This window comes from Hypanus sabinus, chromosome 17 (genome assembly GCF_030144855.1).
Source record: "Hypanus sabinus isolate sHypSab1 chromosome 17, sHypSab1.hap1, whole genome shotgun sequence".
Lineage (NCBI taxonomy): Eukaryota > Metazoa > Chordata > Chondrichthyes > Myliobatiformes > Dasyatidae > Hypanus > Hypanus sabinus.
This window is the reverse complement of record NC_082722.1, coordinates 47,514,209-47,529,892: the sequence shown is the minus strand read 5'-3', so window position 1 is coordinate 47,529,892 and position 15,684 is coordinate 47,514,209. Positions and strand designations below refer to the sequence as shown.

Here is a 15,684-nt window from a genome sequence, read left to right as displayed (position 1 = left end):
ACCATCTCAACTCTTGCTAATCCACCATTCCTTTAAGACTTTGCTTGAAGTGCGCTACACTTCTGCATTTGGCTTATCATGAGAAAATAGGGCATGGCTTTCAATGGTGTAAAATTCAGAATGTGCTTTTTTGAATGTGTTGACCCCATTTCTCTAGCCCACAGCCCAACCAAGGTATTACTGCTCCAATTTATGTACCTTCAAGCAGAGAGTCATGTTTTGCCTGAGCTCTGTTGACGCCATAACTTTACTCTTTATTATTTGCAGAACTTAAGCTTGGACTTATCAGGCAATTGACCACGATCATTAATCCATAATGAAAATGGCAAACAAAAAAGTGTAGATGATATAGTGTGGAGTATCTGAAATATGGATTTATACTAGCACTGAGCAACCAACAGCAGCCAATGCGCCTGTTGTATGGAAAAAAAATTTCAAATGAGGGAATGAAACAGTTCTCGAGCATTTGAACAGAATACACTGATAAAGCAAACAAGAACTTGACTTATTTTCAGTCATTTCATGGAAAGTTTCAAAAAGAGAAAACGCTACAAAATATATTCGCCAGAACTTCTCAACAAAACTGTGATGGTTTGTGTGCTTCATACAATATTGCAATGCTCATTGTTAAATCTGGAAAGCCCCATACAATTGGAAAAGAACTAATTCTGCTAGCAGGAAGTAAGGTTCTGAGTATGGTTTTGCATAAGTTACCAGACCAAAGGAAACCCCCTTTCTTTCTGGGCACCTCAGTAAATGGCTCGTTAGCCCTCACTGGCAGTTGCTCAACGCAGTGCTGAGAAACCCATCTTTCTCTGGCCTCGTGTGTCTAGTCTCCAGTCACAGCAAAACCATGGGATCGGGCTGTCTCACCCACCAAAGCCCCGGATTGTGTGAATGCTTTGTGACTGTTGTCCTGTTACAGCTCGTAGCAGGAAATAACAGATTGCACATGGCAAACAATGGAAAGAAGTATACTTCTGAATATTAACTTAACTAAAGAGTTAGTAGAGAGAAGAAAGAAAAAGACAAAAAGGGCCCTTTATAATTAAACAGTCAAATGTGCACAGGTTGGAGCTCAAATCTTCCAAAGGTTATATTCACCGATCCCCAGTAGACTCTGCACCTTGGCTCCATCGAATCATTGTCCCCACTGGATCGAATCTTACGACAGGTTCTCTCCAGCATCTTCTCTCTTCATCTCCCACTGAACCAAGACCAACCTTTGTGCCCCTCACAAAACCTCTCTCCCCAGCATTCTCTGGAACTTTCTTCCAGTTCCACTATCTGGATGACACACATTCCTAAACAATGGTAACCCAAATAGGCTGAAAGCAGAACAGACTGCTCTTACGGAACTGTTAAAATGAAATATCTACAGCATAGCAGTAAAATTGTTAACCAGGATGTAATTACAGCAATTATATCCACCGACAACTCTGTTCATAAACAAATATTTGAAACATCTTTAAATGGGGAAGACACATTGTACTACATACTTAGGACAACAAAATTTGCTCTGCAGTTGTATGAGTCAAGTTTGCTAGGCAACGAATCTTTGCTTCTTTGTTATGTTTGCCTCGTAGAAGATGGAAGCACAGTTCAAGAGTTGCTATTTGCAAGAGGACTAGAAACAGGTATGAAGGGGGAGTCAGTATTTTTAATTGTTGATTAATTTTTCTCACCAACATTTTTACTGTGCACTAGATAGGGCACCATTAATGACAGGACACCACCGCGGGGTTATTACTTTCCTGAAAAAAGTTGTACCTTATATTTACCACTCACTATATAATTGACAGAAATCTTGTTAAAAAGAAATTCAAGTGATCAGCTGCACAATTCATTTAATATTGTTATGAGCAGTAAATAAAATCACACCCCATGCTATTGATCCTTGACTATTTTGAGAGCTTTGTATTAAGAATGAACAGTTTGAACACTTGCTGTTCCACACAGAAGTCAGATGCCTCCCAAAAGGAAACTGCCCAAGATGTTTTTAATGTACTTTTTGAAACCATGATAAAATATTAATGAAGACACAAATGTTCCATTAATCAATCAACTCAAGAATATTAGGCATAACATTGCTCATTTGCCAGAATTATGCTCCAAGTTTAATGAAATCAGTCTTCAATTGCAAGGAAATGATTGAACTTCATCAAAGTCAAACATTATCTCCACATTTCTGTCCAAGTAAACCCTATTTAAGTGCAACAATGGCCGTTGTAAGCTTTTCCAATTTGCAAGAATTGAAATTGAAATGGAAGAGAATACCTGATGATGATTTTCAAATATACTGTGCCCAAATGGGAGAGCTGCTTACAGACATGTCAGAGAGATTTCAACATCTTCTCTTATCCAAATTCCAGACTGGGTAATAAATCCATTCCTGAACACTTATAATGGAGGAATTAACAGGGAGGATAGAAGAAAAACTGAGTTTGCTACAGAATGACCTCGAGTTGAAGGTGAGATTTAAAAAAAAATCATATCAAGACTTTGGTTGCAGAAAGAAATCTCGGAATGCTATCCTGCACTGTGGTAAAGACAAAGAAGTTCTCTATTGCCTTTCCAACTTTATGTTTAGTGAGCATGATTCCAGTGCAGTCATCCAACTTCTTTCAAAGCAATGAACAGACTGCAAATTATTTAATATGGGAATCTGAGACTCCCTCTGAGTGACATACAACCCAATGTTGAGAAGCTGATATCACTGCACCAAGCCGATATCACTCATTGAAAGATGAAAAAGCAATGAAGTTGTGAATAGATGGACCACTAATGTACACACTAAAAACTGTTGATGAAAATTGTTTTTACTTTAATTAAAGAAATACTTTTATTTGTAGTGCTATGCCTGTGCCACCCCCCCCCCATTCATTTTTGAGAATCGCAAGATCGCTATTAAGTCAGGTCAGGAGACCCAGGAAATGAAAGAGAGACGCTTGGAATGTCCTGGCCCCAGCGATACAAAGCCACGGAACAGGTCATTGTCTCTTGGAGACAGAATTGTGTATTGAGTACTGCACTTCATGGAAGCCCTCAGTCAATGTGGGCTGGTTGGGGGATGGCATCATTCCACCCTAATTGACATCTGAGACCCTGTGAGTGGGGATAAAAGAGGGTCTGGGGAACAGCCCTTGACACGTACCAGGAGAAACGCTGGAAGTTCCGCGACAGCGTTTAATAGCGATAGCCGGTGGAGGGCCCATGTGTGTCCTTTCCCGTTGCTCTGGGATTGAGGCCCTACCACGGAAAGCGGCGTAGCTAAAGAAGAGATCACCACCGACGCCATTTCGAAGGATCGTCATCATAAAACGGAAAACCGGGCAAGTTCTAAACCTCCGTCTCTCTCTCCAACCAAAAGCTGCAGCTTGAATGAACTTGAGTGACTTTTATATTTCCATCGGACAATACATTATCCCCTAGACAATGATAGAGCTATTTCTTATTGATTATTATTATACCCGTGCTTTTAGATTTAGTATTGACGACGTATATTATCTGTATGTTTGCATTGATCTTATTTTTTGTGTATTTCATCAATAAATACTGTTAAAAATAGTACCATCGGACTTCAACGGACCTCTCTATCTTTGCTGGTAAGTGACCCAGTTACGGGGTACGTAACTGTAGCTTTAAATAGATATGAATGATTCCTGAAATTATCTGTCATTGCTTTGAATTTGCAGTTCATACTGTCTTTCACTGAGCATCATAAATCAAAATTTTTTTAGTTTTTATGTAATGGATGGGGTGGGCAGTGGGAATGTAGTTTGGGATCCAAGGGCTCAGTAACCAAAAAGTTTAGACAGACTCAATGAGGGAATGGAGAACAAACCCATATCACACAGAAGGAAAATAAAACTCATAAGTGCATTTAATTGTTTAAGGTGACATCTTGTAAATGGTTTCTTTTCTCCTTGTAAGAAGCTTCATGTTACAGAATGCTAACTCATCACTGCAGGTTAATCTATCACTGTTACAATTGACATGTTCTTCATCTGTTTCTCATTGCTCCTGATTAAACATTTTAACAAGCTGACACTTATGTGTGAATGGACATCAAATGGTACACAAATGAATAAACATGACAAAGTATGACTCCTAGCTGGTGAAGGTATACAGGAATGATGAAGATAATACTTGCTTGGTCTTGCAAAGATCTTTTGGAAGTTTTCTATACAAGTGGATAGCTGAAGAAAAATGGTGTTGAGATAAATTTATGACCTGAAAGAGTGGTCCAAGCAACTCACTGCCATATTACCAACTCAACTGTAATTAGACTGCAGAGTATTATTTAAATACTTAGCTATTTAACGTTATCTTGCATTTCTATTTTTAAAGCCCCTTTTTCATTCGCTTTTGAGGCATAGGTCCTAGAAATAGAGTATTGCCTCAAGGGCATAAAGCAGTGTCTGTAAGGGCCACAGTAGGCAAATACAACAGGTTCACAAGAGACTGCAGATGCTGGAATCAGACACTGGACCATGGTAGTGCTGAAGGATGATGGGCAGATTGAGGCATGATAAGGGAGAGAGAGGGCTGAACCCGAGATTCAGGAAGGTAGATTTTCAACCTCTCACCACTATGGGCAGAAGTTCCCATTTGCTTTAAAAAGGCAACAATTATACCAGTGCCTAAGAAGAAAAATGTGAGCTTCCTTAATGACTATCACCTGGTAGCATTCACATCAACAGTGATGAAATGCTTTGAGAGGTTGGTCATGACTTGACTGAACTCCTGCCTCAGCAAGGACCTGGACCCATTGCAATTTGCCTACCGCCACGATAGGTCAATGGCAGACGCAATCTCAATGGCTCTCCGCACGCCAGTAGACCACGTGGACAACACAAACACCTATGTAAGGATGCTGCTCATCAACTATAGCTCAGCATTTAATACCATCATTCCCACAATCCTGATTGAGAAGTTGCAGAACCTGGGCCTCTGTACCTCCCTCTGCAATTGGATCCTCGACTTCCCAACTGGAGGACCACAGTCTGTGTGGATTGGTGATACCATATCCTCCTTGCTAACAATTAACACTGGTGCATCTCAGGTGTGTTTGGGGTGGGGGGGGAGGCTACTGCACAGGACCGAAAGAAGCTGCAGAGGGTTATAAATCTAGTCAGCTCCATCTTGGGTACTTGCCTACAAAGTACCCAGGACATCTTCAGGGAGCGGTGTCTCAGAAAGGCAGCATCCATTATTAAAGACCTCCAGCACGCTTTTCTCACTGTTAACATCAGGTAGTAGGTACAGAAGCCTAAAGGTACACACACAGCGATTCAGAAGCAGCTTCTTCCCCTCTGCCATCCGATTCCTAAATGGACATTGAACCCTTGGACACTACCTCACTTTTTTTTTGATATACAGCATTTGTTTTTGTACTTTTTTAATCTATTGCATATATGCATATACTGTAATTGATTTATTTATTTACTATTTTTAATTTTATTTATTATTATTTTCTCTTCTATATTATGTATTGCATTGGACAGTTGCTGCGAAGTTAACAAATTTCATGTCATATGCCGGTGATAATAAACCCGATTCTGATAGATCATAAAGGCAGAAAAAAAATAAAGGCAGTTGTCACTGTTGTGGGTGGAGGAAAATGAAAGGGGAGAGACAGCTGCTGGTGTGTGGAAAAACAGGAAAACAATGACTACCTGTGCTGGAACCTGATAAGCAATGAAGTTGCTAATGAAATAGACTGCCTTTCATACAGTACAGCAGTGAACTGGCTGATTTTGACAATCTCGCAGAGTTTATGGTTGTAACCTGATGTAAGAATGGATAACACAAGATTTATTAAGTTTAAAGGAGTAGGTGTGTTCTGGAATTCCTTGCTCATGGAGTGATACAAACAGTCAAACTTTTTTGAAGAGAATTTGATCCCCACTTGAAAGAAAACAATTTGTAGAGCTAAAAGGAATGATTATGAGAATGGGAATGAGTGGATTGCCTCAGAAAGAACCCATTTGGACATAATAAATCAAATATCCCATACGAGTAATAACACCTATGTGTGGTCATACAATTCCATTTACAACTATTCAATTTAGATTTAGGCAAACCCATCAAACATGCAATATATAAAACTCCCAATTATTCATGTAAAGCACATGGCAATAGAGAAATGAAAGGATATCATTCTTGTGAACTGTGTTGTATCATGATTTGTGATGCAGCTGCCATGTAGTATCTCATTTTGTTTCATAAAATTATACAATGTCGAAGCGTATCCTTTTGGACCAACTTATCCAAGCCAGCTGTGATGCCTAACCAAGCTAATCGTATTTGCCAGCATTAAGTCCATTTCTCTCTATGCCTTTATCTGTCTAGTATCCTAGTATCCTGTCTAGATGCCTAGTATCTGTCCAAGTATATTTTAAATTTTGCAATTGTATCTACCTTCACCAATTCTTCAAGCAGCTCAATCCAGGTAACCATCACTTAAGTGTGTGTGTAAAGCTTACCCCTCAGATCTCATTTGAATTTCTCTCCTTTCACCTCCAGTTCTAAGCTCCCATTCTCTGAGAATAAGACTGATTATCTATCCTCTTTATCTTCCTCAGTATAATAAACCTAAGGGTCACCCTTCAGCTTTCTACATTAAAGTGAGAACAAAACCTGCTTTCTAATCTCTCTTTATAACTACAGCCCTATAGGGGCCACTTTCTGGTGAATCTTTTCTGCTTTTCCTCTACTGCAACCGTATTTTTTTCTGTTGTGTGATTACCATACTGTACACAGTTTAGGAAGTGCAGCCAACCAAATCAAAATTTGATGTTCATGTAGAAGGTAAGGTAAGGGAAGACTATCTTGTTTTAAAACCACTGCCATGACAAATGGTCAAGAATTAGAGATGAACGTTGATAAATTTCTTAGTGATGTTACATGGCATTTAGTATACAGACACAAGTTTGTCAGAACACTACTAACCTCACATTACCTTATGAGCATATTCAGAATCAGATTTATTATCACTGTCTCTTTAACACAGTATAAAGAGTGTGGGAGTAGGTGGAGCACATTCTGCCTAGATTGGTGACTAGTGGTGTTCCACAGGAATTTGACCTGGGATCTTTGCTCCTTGTGAATTTTATAAATGATTTGGATGAGAAAAATGGAAGGGTACGTTCTTCAAGATGACACAACATGGTGTTGTAGATAGCATAGAATGTTATTGCAGGTTACAACAGAGACTGCATGCATAGCTGGGTTGAAAAGTGGTAGATGGAGTTTAATCTAGGAAAGTGTGAAGTAATGCAATTTGATAGATTTAACTTGAAAGTAGAGTACAAAATTAATGCCAGGATTCTTAGCAGTGTAAAGGAACAGAGGGATCTTGAGATCCAATTCCACAGATAGTTGCCACACAAGTTGATCAGGTGGTTGCCTTCTTTAGTTGGGGGAGTGAATTGAAGAGCCAGAAGATAATGCTGCCGCTCTCTGGTGTTACGCCTGTGCCCCAACTCTGAGGGGCCGAAGGGTACAACGTAGCCCCCTCCTTTTTGAGAATCACAAGATCACTATTAATTCGGGTCTGGGACCCAGAAAATGAGAGAGAGACACGCAGATTCCTCAAGGTTTGGAATGTGTCCTGGGCCTGCAAGAGACAAAGCCATGGATAACGGCCATTATCTCTTGGAGACAGAATTGTGTATTGAGTACTGTACTATTCATTGAAGCCCGCAGGCAATGAACAGAGGGGGTTGGTGGAGGGATTGCATCATCCCAACCTGATTGACATCTGAGACCCTGAGTCAGGATAAAAGAGGGTCTGGGGAACAGCCCCTTTAGATGCACCAGGAGAAACACTGGAAATCCCGTGACAGTGTTTAATAGTGACAGCCAGTGGAAGACCCACATGTGTCCTTTCCCATTGCCCGGGATTGAAGCCTTACCACGGAAGACGGCTTAGCTAAAGAAGAGATCACCACCGACGACATTTCGAAGGATCAACATCATAAATAGGAAAACGGGCAAGTTCTAAAAACATCGTCTCTCTCTCTCTCTCCAACCAAAGGCTGCAGCCTGAATGAACTAAAGTGACTTTTATATTTCCATTGGACAATACATTATCCCCTAGACAACGATAGAGCTATTTCTTATTATTATTATACCCACGCTTTTAGATTTAGTATTGACAACGTATATTATCTGTATGTTTGCATTGATATTATTTTTGTGTATTTTTATCAATAAATACTGTTAAAAATAGTACCATCAGACTTCAAGTGTACTGTGAAGAGCATTATGACTGGTTGCATCATCTGGTATGGAGGTGCCATTGCAGAGGATTGGAAAAGGCTGCAGAGATGTAAACTCAGCCAACTCACCACCACCATTGAGGACGTCTTCAAAAGGCAATGCCTCAAGAATATGGCACACAACATTAAAAAGCCTCTTGACCCTTTTTCATTACTACCTTTAGAGTGGTGGCACAGGAGCCTGAAGACACACATTCAACATTTTAGGAACAGTTTTTTCCCCAGTACCATCAGCTCTCTGAAAGGTCCATGAATGCTGAACATTACCTTACTATTTTGTTTACTTTCTGCACTTATTTATTCTTTAGTATCTCTTATTGCAACTTAATTTTTAACATATTTCACTGTATTGAAGCTGCAATTAACAAATTTCACAGCATGACAGTGATAATAAACCTAATATTCAAATTGATCTGGAATTATGATGGAAATGGTGTTGCAGTTTAATCTCTAATTACACTGTATATATTGCAATTGCATTAAATTAAATATTAAGTAAATAAGTGAAATAGCATGTTATTTGAATATCATGGTCACATCCCTTTCCACTATTGGTAGTGTCAACTGAAGGTGCTGCTTCAACAAAGCAGCATTTAAAGATCCCCACCACCTACGCCATGTCATTTCTTCACAACTGCTGCTGCACAGGATATACAGAACCCTGATGTCCCACACCACGAGGCTCAAGAACAGATACTTCCCTTCAAGCATTCAGTTCTTGAACCAATGAGCAAAACCTCAATCATTACAGTCTAGCAACACTATAACCATTTTGATGACTTGGCATTAAAATGGCTGCTCATTTGCTCTTAATGTGTTCATTATAAAAATTATACATAACATGTTTAATTTGTTTTTCTTGTGAATGCTGCTTAAACAATGCTACATGCCTGTAGCACTCCAGTTTACAAGTTTTCATTGCATTTTGTACATGTGACAATAAACTTGACTTTGATTTATTATCATCATTGTAATCTGCTTGTATCATCAGGTAAAGTCAAACTGACATAACGGAGAAACATTAACTTATGCTGTAGGTCTGAGCGGAGTCTAAAGTAGCACTAACAAAGCAACAGGAAAACAGAACACACCAATGGTCAATTCATTATAAAGGTAACAAACTTCAAAATCTACATTTAAGGTACAATCTTGCCACCAATGATTGTATGTCATCAACCTACCCTGTTCCTCAATTCACATTGTATACATTTTAAACTTCAGTCAGCTATGCTTTTCAAATCCACATTGTTTTACTTTAGTATAGAAAATATGAAAAGGGAGTCTATGAAAATACAGATGAATGCATGGCTGAGGAACAGGTGCTGGGGCAGGGGTTTGGATTTATGGATCATTGGGATCTCTTCTGAGGAAGGTACAATCTGTACAAAAGGAACAGGTTACACCTGAACACAAGGGGGACCAATATCCTTGTGGGCAGGTTTGCTATAGCTGTCTGGGAGGATTTAAATTAATTTGGCTAGGGGATGGGAACCGGAGTGATAGTGCTGAGGATGAAGTTTGTTGGTTTATAACCAGAGACAGTGTGCAGTGAGAAGCAAAGAGGGGCTGATGATAGGACAAACTTGCAGTCAACAGGATAAGTTACAATCAAAAAGAGTAAACACAGGACTGAAGGTGTTCTATTTGAACATATGCATTACACAGAACAAGGTAGACGAACTTGTAACACAGTTACAGAGTGGCATGTCTGACGTTCTGGGGATCACTGAATCATGGCTGAAAGAAGATCATACCTGGGACCTATATGTCCAATGATGCATATTGTATCAATAGGACAGGCAGGTAGGCAGAAGGGGTGGTGTGGCTCCATTGGTAAAAAATGTAATCAAATCATTAGAAAGAGGTGACATAGGATCCAAAGGCATTGAATCATTGTGGGCAGTGCTCAGGAACTGCATGGCAACTGCAAGGGAAAAAAAAACCTGATGGGTTATATACAGACCCCTAAACAGTAGTCAAGATGTAGTCTATAAATTACAATGGGGGATAAAAAATGCATGTCAAAAGGGCAATATTATGATAGTCATGGGGGATTTCAGTATGCAGGTAGAATGGTAAAATCAGGTTGGTGCTGGATCCAAAGGGCGGAATTTCTAGAATGTCTATGAGATGGCTTTTTAGAGTAGTTCGTGATTGGGTGTTTTTCAATGAATCAGAATTGTTTAGGAGCTTAAGGTAAAGGAACCCTTAAGGACAAGTGATCATAATCTGATAGAATTCACCCTGCAATTTGAGAAGAAGCTAAAGTCAGACATATCAGTACTACAGTGGAGTAAAGGGAATTACTCAGGCATGAGAAAGGAGCTGGCCAAAACTGATTGAAAGGAACACTAGCAAGGATGATGGCAGAACGGCAATGGCTGAAATTTCTGGGAGTAATTCAGAAGGCACAGGATATATACATCTTAAAGATGAGGAAGTATTCTAAAGATAGGATGGCACAACTGTGGCTGACAAGTCAAAATCAACAAAATAACCAAAGAGAGGACATATAATAGAGTAAAATTAGTGGGAAGGTAGAGGATTGGGAAGCTTTTAAAAACCAAGGCAACTAAAAAAGTCATAAAGAAGGAAAAGATGGAATATGAATGTAAGCTAGCCAATAATATTAAAGAGGATACCAACATTTTCTTCAGCTATATAGAGAGCAATAGAGCAGCGAGAGTAGATATCAGACCACTGGAAAATTATGTTGGAGTGGTATAATGGGGGACAAGGAAATGGCAGATGAACTAAATAGGTATTTTGCATCATTTTTCACTGTGGAAGACATGAGCAGTATATCAGAAAGTCGATAGTGTCAGGGGGCAGAAGTATGTTAAGTTGTCATTACTAGGGAGAAGATTCTTGGGAAATTGAAAGGTCTGAAAAAAGATAGGTCACCTGGACCAGATGGAATACACCACAGGGTTCTGAAAGAGGTGGCTGAAGAGATACTGGATGCATGAGTAATGTAATGACCTTTCAAGAATCGATTGATTCTGGCATGGTTCCAGAGGAATGGGAAATTACAAATTTCACTCCATTCTTCAAGAAGGGAGAGAGGCAGAAGAAAGAATGGGAAGTGCATTGGTTGATTGGCAAAGAGTAGAAATAAAAGGAGCCTTTTCTGTTGTGTTCTACAGGGGTCTGCTTTGGGACCACTTTTTTAAAAAATGTTGTATGTCAGTGATTTGGATGACGGAATTGATGTCTTTGTGGCCAAATTTGTGGATGTTACCAAGATAGGTGGAGGGGCAGGTAGTTTTGAGGAAGTAGAGGTTACAAAATGTCATAAGAAGATTAGGAGAATGTGTAAAGAAGTGGCAGATGGAATAGTGTTGAGAAGGGTATGGTCTTTGGTAGAAGAAATCAAAGAGTAGATTCTTTTCTAAAAGGAGAGAAATTCAAATATCTGAGATGCATGGGGACTTGGGAGTTCTCAAGTAGGATTCCCTAAAGGTAAATATGCAGGTTGAATCAGTGGTGAGGAAAGCAAATGTGATATTGGCAGTCATTTCAAGACAACTAGAATATAAAAGCAAAGATGTAATGTTAATGTAATGTTGACCCTCACTGGGAGCATTCTGAGCAGTTCTGGACCCCCATGTAAGAAAGGATGTGCTAACATTGGAAAGGGTTAAAAGGAGTTTTGAGAAAATGATTCCAGGACTGAAAGGCTTGTTATATGAAGACTGCTTGATGGCTCTGGGCCTTTACTCACTGGAATTCAGAAGAATGGCAGGTGACCTTATTGAATCCTATCGAATGGTGAAAGGCCTGGATAGAAAGGATGTTTCCTATAATGGGGAGCCAGAGACACAAGAGGACAGCCTCAGAACAGAAAGAGTTTCTTTTAGAATGACGAGGATTTTTTTTTGCCAGAGTGAGAAGAATCTGTGGAATTTGTTGGCACAGGCAGCTGCCAAGGCCAAGTCACTTGGTATACTTAAGGCAGAGGTGGATAGTTTCTTGATTAGTCAGGGCATGAAGGAATACGAGAAGAAGGCAGGAGATTGGGGCTAAGAGGGAAAATAGATTAGCCATAATAAAATGGCAGAACAAACTCAATGGGCCAAATCGTTCTATTCTGCTCTAAACTGGAAGCATTTTCACCTGGACATGAGCTCTCCATTCCTCACCTTTACACACTACACGTTATTTTACTTCTCCGGTTGAGTTTTTTGCATTTCAAGTCAATGTTTTCTTTTATTACGGCAATATCCTAGGAGACATTCCATAAAAACAGAATTCAGAATTTGAACTCATTCTCCACACGAAATAAGACCAATAGAGAGTTTCCTCTTTCCTAAAAAAAAATGAACATAACCTCAGTGCGATATGCTTCATACAGCGTCGGAGAAAAGTAACTTTGAAGTTACCGGGCTTTCTCAGTGCCTCCACCCCTCAGGCCTCGCCACTCTTCTAATGACCCCGCGGACGACAGCACCTGCTGAGCCTCACAAGAGAAAAGTTAACAATAAAGACACACTCTCGTGATAAACACCTCGCACTACTTCTTCATCCAACGATACCCACCCAAAGTATTACTGCACCATCTCGTTCTCTTTGCGCCTTCTTCGCCTGCTCTCCCGACGCGCACGCGCAGTTTCTTAAAGGCGCCTCGGCCAGCTCTAGGGGGCCTCTCCGCTCGATGCCAGGTAACCAACCCTGCGGTTTAATTCAGTCGTGTGCAGTCAAACTATGTTCATATTGATTGGGAAAATAAGGCCATTCACGCCAACCCGACTGCTGGTTCCGTGTCTCTACATACTTGTTGATCGAAGCACTTCTTCTGTCAGGTGCTTCATGTTTATGATAAAAGATTTCTGTCTTTCAGAAAACGTTTTTCCGGCTCAAATAGGGGTGTCGGCGAGAAAGTGGCCGACGCGTTAATGATTCAAACGTAAAGATAAGACATTTAAGTTATTGCATCCCTGGTTTCTGGCATGCAATTCTCGTACAATGGTTTTGTTTATTTATCCACATTTTGCAGATGTGAGTGTAGGAGACAAAACCAGCATTTATTTATTGGTCTTCAGTAACTGTTGTAGTTCTTCTGTTAAAGGTACATCGAAGCAGGATGTGAAGCAATATGATTGTTATCAAAGCCAACGCGTCGCAGTGAGACCCTAATTTTATTCATGTAAGCTTGATGTATGCCACGATGTCCATTAGCCCAATTCCAAACTTTCAAAGTAGACAATCTGAGCTCCATCTTAACAACAGATTACCAAAGGAAGGGGACAAACAATTCAAGGTTTTTTTTTCACAGACTGGGCCATAACACCATCTGTCAAACCACCTGCCCAACCACCTCAGCAAGCCTGCCCCAATCCTACCAGTGGCCGAATCTGTGTATCTTACCAGCCAGCTAATGACCCACAGAACTTTGGGGTGATATAGAAGTTCAGTCAATAGAACTGCTGTTGCATTAGAGTTCCAGGGGGCTTGCGTCAGTCCTGACCTGCAGTATTGTCTGTGTAGGATTTGCACATTCTTCCTCTGTATACATGGGTTTCCACCAAGGATTATGGTTCTTTTATTCCACATTTCAAAGATGTGCAGATTAGAAGAGATAACAGAGTTTCTAAATTGTCCTCAGTGTCTGCGGTAGCTGGTTGGAGTTACAATGGTGGGGTTGACTGGGATACAGGAGAAAAAGAGAGAATTTAGTTTGCTATAAGTAGGTGCTTGATCTTAGCATGAACTGGTGAACTGAAGTTTTCTATTTCTGTGTGGTATAACTGATCTACATGGGAAGAAAGTTGTTTTCATCTCAAGGGAATGCCTAGAGGAAATGAAGGTACTCCCAAAGTGCTATTGGGTAGGGAATTCCTGTGTTTGGATCTGGTGATAATGAAAGAATTTTGATATGGTTGCAAGGCACAGTATGATGTGTGATTTGGAGGAAAACACAGTAGGTTTCTACTTTTCCTATATTCCTGCTGTCCTTAGTGACAAGGATCATGGGTTTCAGAAGGTGCTGTAGGAATAACCTAGATAAGTACCCGGAATATGTTTTGTAGATAACATTCATGGCATCCTGGGTAAGCCAGTGGTGAGTGGGATTTCAATTGTGAGCTGCATTATGTCAAGCTGCTTGTGTTTTATTGGAGCAACACTCACCCAGGAAAAAGGATAGTACAATGTATGCCTGTTTATGATAGCTGGAAGTATGAAATTCACTAATCACTACTAAAAATCTGAGATATGAAATGATTTATGTGCAGAAAAGAAAAATAAACACAAAATGCAACAGGAACAAACAAATGTCAACTTTTGAATGTTGTTATGGAAAATCGCAAATTAGATAGTTTTCTAGGAACACAAACCCTTCCCCCCCAAATAAAGTGGGGTGTAGTAAATTCTAACATGCTCCTGGCAGTGCTTTATGGTGAGGGTATGGGATGGGAGTAAATGAGCCTCTGACCTACTTAACTAGTTAAACTGAGATTTTGTGCAGTTTTGGGCATGTGCTGATGAGAAACATTGATCGTGTGGATAGTCGGAGGCTTTTTCCCAGGGCTAAAATAGCTAACACAAGAGGGCACAGTTTTAAGTTGCTTGGAAGTAGGTACAGAGGAGATGTCAGGGATAAGTTTTTTACACAGAGAGCGGTGAGTGCATGGAATGGGCTGCCAGTGACGGTGGTGAAGGTGGATACAATTGGGTCTTTTAAGAGACTCCTGGATAGGTACATGGAGCTTCAAAATAATAGAGGGCTATGGGTAATCCTAAGTAATTTCTAAATAAGTACATGTTCAGCGCAGCATCATGGGCCGAAGGGCCCGTATTGTGCTGTAGCTTTTCTATGTTCTATGTTTCTATGATACCACTGAAAGTCAAGGACATTAGACCATTGCTGGATGGAGATGGTCATTGCAGTCTCATTAACTCCATATTTGCCCAACCTTGAAAGCCATTAGGTTTTACCGCACTCAGAGATGGGACTGCTTCATTTGCTGGGAATGTGTGTTTGGAATTATCAGCAAACATCTTCTTCTCTGACCTTTCAATAGAAGAAAGATTATTGATGAAGCAGCTGGATGTGCCAAGGAACTCCAGTGATTTCCTAATCCATGATGATTGACCTCAGATAATGTTTTGCAATGATGCCCACTGATTTTAGTTCTAACAGATTTTAGTCCATTGTTATTTTTATATCAAGGGAAGGAATTATCTCTTCAACTCTGGAATTTAGCTCTTTGTCATGTTTAGATCAAGGTTGGGATCAAGTGATTGATAGCACTCTTGATGAGATTTTTTAAAGATCACAAAAGGAGCTATTGTATCAAGCCTTTTACTTCATTTCAGAATCAGATTTATTATCACTGGCATGTGTCATGATATTTGTTAACTTAGCAGTAGCAGTTCAATGCAATACACAATACAGCAG

At 40.0% G+C, this 15,684-nt stretch overlaps 1 protein-coding gene across 1 annotated transcript in view; it reads right to left on the bottom strand.

Annotated features, from left to right (window-relative positions):
- tdrd12 (tudor domain containing 12) overlaps positions 1-12,877 on the bottom strand; it is a 192,576-nt gene extending 179,699 nt beyond the window's left edge. The window contains exon 1 of the mRNA XM_059992994.1: positions 12,825-12,877. The gene's annotated coding sequence lies outside the window, so the exon portion shown is untranslated. The remainder of the gene's footprint in view (positions 1-12,824) is intronic.
- Between the last annotated feature and the right edge of the window lie 2,807 nt (positions 12,878-15,684).